The sequence below is a fragment of the Solanum lycopersicum genome, chromosome 10 (assembly GCF_036512215.1).
Source record: "Solanum lycopersicum chromosome 10, SLM_r2.1".
In the NCBI taxonomy this organism is placed as follows: domain Eukaryota; kingdom Viridiplantae; phylum Streptophyta; class Magnoliopsida; order Solanales; family Solanaceae; genus Solanum; species Solanum lycopersicum.
In genome coordinates, this window is record NC_090809.1 from 56,116,591 (window position 1) to 56,120,640 (window position 4,050).

General features: G+C 30.7%; 1 pseudogene; it reads right to left on the reverse strand.

Annotated features, from left to right (window-relative positions):
• Window positions 1–2,006: 2,006 nt before the first annotated feature.
• LOC138339053 (zinc finger protein ZAT9-like) lies at window positions 2,007–3,431 on the reverse strand (annotated as a pseudogene).
• Window positions 3,432–4,050: the final 619 nt, after the last annotated feature.

A 4,050-nucleotide genomic window follows, 5' to 3' on the forward strand; every position in this document is an offset into this window, starting at 1 on the left:
AATATCTAGATATTATAGGGTAGAAGATAAAGATCACTAGAATTTTCTTTATAGAAGTATCTAGAAGAATTTCTAGAACCATCCATGAACAAGTATAAATATGGGTTGTCTTGTACATTTGTAATCAACCCAAATCAATAGTCATCTTCTATACCAAAGTTCTTCTATCCAAAATACTTTTTCTCCCTTCTATATTCCTCTTCCTAAGTTGAATCTTCCGATCTTAGTTAACAATCTTGGGCTAGCAGAAGGATTGTTGAATTATACTTTTCTTTTGCTATTCTATACAGGGGGTGTTTCGGCACACTTTGAATAGATTTTGCTAGTGCAGATTTTCTACTGATACAGCATGCATCGTGATCCTAGGTAGTACAGATTTAGCTAGTCCTAGAATCTTGGAACAAATTTAGATGGTATAGATTTAGCTAGGGTAGATTTTGGTCTAGCCTTTTCCGCTCCTGTCAATGAAGGTCTAAGCTTTTGGTCAATCAATCCAATCTGATTTACAAGTTATGGATTAGTCTAGCGCTCCGGTTATAGATATTTCCGATAAACAACAAATAATTCTATTACTTGAAAGGGAATAAAATTTCAACATTCTCTTTTCAGTGGGTTTACGGTGTGAAGTATCATGCTCCTATTTATAAATTTTCTTGACGAACATCAAGTTGTTTTGAATAATTGCAAGTAAAATATGACTTGGTCTATTTGTTTTTATGTAGGACTCTTTTGATATCTTGTTTAGTGTAGCTTTTGTTGACAGTCTTTTCAGTTATGCACTTATTTTGTTCTTAACAACTATGTTGTTCGGATTCTTCAAAAAATATCAAGAGTTTGTGTCGGATTTGCTAAAAATAGTATATTTTTGGAGATTCTATCATGGGTATAACATCGAAATTTAATAAGATAGGTAGAATGAAAAATTATGTTAAAAATAAAAGCCATGTGACATAAATTTTGAACGAGGGGAAGTTTTGCAAATTGTGTAAGATTTTTGAGAAATTTAACAAGATAGGTTGAATGAAGAATGTGTCAAATTTATATGACCTATAAAGTGTAATGAAGTCGATATAATTTGTGAACAGTGCAAAATTTAAAAGACTTAATACAAGGAACTAAAAAAGGGAAGAAAATCAACTAATTTAAGGAAATTACATATAATTAACTTTGAAACTTATATCAATAAGAAATAAACTTCTACTATAGGAAAAGTAAACATCCTAAAGATATAATATAGAACCATATAATAAAATTCCAAAATAAAAACATATGAACAATTAAAAATATATATAGATAAAAGATTTTTTTTGTTTTCGCTCGATGTTCAGTACCTGCATTAGAATTCGACTAAATCCGAATTCGCATCGAAATGTCCCACATTAGGGGGGTAAAGCGCTCCCTGACAAGCAATTAGTATCGTCAAGCCGTAAAACTTATAGATAATAACAAAAATAGGTAGAATAAGGATCGTACTAAAATCATACGACCTACATAACTTGCAATCAAGTGTACGTAAATGTGGTAAGACTTGTGAATCATTTAACATATAATTAAATTGTGATTATGTAAATATGACAAGACTTTGGAATAGAAAAAATAGTATAGTAGAATGAAAGATTAAATCCAAATCGATATTTTATCAATCCAACAAAATTTCTAACCAATTTAACAATATAACAACCTTAAATTATCCAATTCAAAACATGTTTTTTTTTTAAAAAAAAAATATACAAAGCCAAATAAGTAAAGTCATTGTAATAAATAAGTTTTAACAGACTTAACATGTATATAAGGAACTTAAAAACGAAAGAAAATCAAAACAAAATCAACTACTATGATTAAAGGATATTACATATAACATATATCAATGAGAAATAAACTCCTACTACCTATGGAAAAGTAAACATCCTAATCAAAAGATCCAATAAAACCATATAATAAAATTCCCAAATATAAAACCTAATTTAATCATACTTTTGGATTATTATTATTATTATTATTATCTATTATAATAATGTATCATCATCTAAATGAGGCAATTCATTAAGATCAAAATCAAGAACTTTACTTGCATTTTGACTTGATGATTCTTCTTGATTATTTGTAAAATGGCTCCTTTGATGACCTCCAAGTGCTTGTCCAGTAGGAAAAATCTTGTCACAAAATTTGCACTTATGAACATTATTATTATTAGATCCATATCGATCATTAATAATAATGTTGCCATAATTATTGATTTCTTGATTTCCCAATTGACCATGATCTTGAGTATTATTATTATTTTCTTCATGATTTCTACCCTTAATTTCATCGATCGTGTTCTCAATACTAATCTTGAACTTGTTATGACTCGATCTGTGTCCACCTAGTGCTTGATAAGTCGCAAACATCTTTCCACACACATTACATTTGTATTTGACCTCCACTGATTTCTTGAGAACCAGGCTGGGGACCAAATCCTGGCTCGGTTCCAATTTGACTAGCTCCTTCTCCCTCTTCCTCTTCTTGGTTTCTTCGCGATTCTTTTCTTTAGTATCATCAGCAACAACCCCCTTTTTCTTAGATTTATCCTTCAAATCGCGAAAAGCAACTTCTTTAGGAGCACTACCAACTGAAGTGCTACTACTCATCATGACCTCTGACCTATTATTGTTGTTGTTGTTATTGTTCACGTCTCCATTGACTAAATTTATAAGCTGTTGAACCGCGTCATGTAGCTCCTTATCATTATCCATTATAGTACTACTTACACATCTCTTTTGAGGGGATCTACCTCGTCTATCCTTCGCACCCCAATCCTTCAAAGGAGGTAGTTCAACCACATTTAAATGAACTCCTCCTCCTCCTCCTCCTCCATCTTCTTCTTCTTCATCTCGAAGACTAGCAAAACGATCCTCAAAACCCTCATTCACATCCTCAAAACTAGCTTCATCAAAACCCTTACTTTTCGATATTTTTTTACTAGGGGGTTTCATACCTCTCCATTCTCTATCAGGATGACATCTCATATGTCCAAATAAAGATTTCTTAGATGAAAAATTCTTATGACAAAATTCACAACTTACAACCACATCTCCCATCTCTTCTTCTTCTTCGAGAACAACTTCTTCGTCGTCATCAACTTAATCATCAATTCTTGATCTTTTTATCAAAGATTTTTTCTTCTTCAAAGATTCTTCTAATCTTTGATTTGCTTGAACATGTGCACTACTCATATGTCCACCTAAAGCTTTTCCTGAGCTAAACTCTTTTCCACACTCACAACATGTATGATCTTTCTTTTGCTTCATCAACAACATGTTCTTTTCTTCATCTCCGCGACTTTCATCTTTATCTTTCTTGAGCTTAAGATTTATCTTCACCTTAAAATTACTTGAAAATAAACCTTTTTCACAAGATCCATTATTTTCTTGATCATCTTCAGCTTCCATTTTTGTGGAGTTGAGAAATCAAGGAAACAAGAGCTAAAATCAAGAAAAGGAGAGAAAAGCAATGAAACCCTAAAAGAAAAAGGGAAGACAAAATGGTTAGTAAAAGAGTAAGGGAGTATAAGAGACATAAAAGATATGGTAAGTGAGTAGGATTATAGAATTAAAAAAAAATTAAACAAATTAAATTAAATATTTGAGTAATACAGAAAGAAAAAGTAAATTTCATTTATAGAAAATTAGCATCCCAAAATTCAAGCTCGGAAAGTTAGCTACTTTGTAAGACGTATAAATGAAAAAGAAGAATATAGAGTATATCCTTTAACACAAAACCTTTTTATTTGGTTTCCTACTAGGTGCTCGGTATCAGTAATAGGACGCTCGACTAATTCAAATTTACGCTAACTAGGTTTCTTTATAGAGATTAAACAGGATTAATCATTCATTATCGAGATTCGTTTTCATATTTAAGGCTCGAACTCGAGAGTAAGTAGCGAAATAAAAATCTCGAGATCTTATATATATATATATATATATATATATATATATATATCTGTGTGTGTGAATAATATTTCTTAATTTTTATACTTCGTAGAATTTTCTATATAAATAATATAATTTT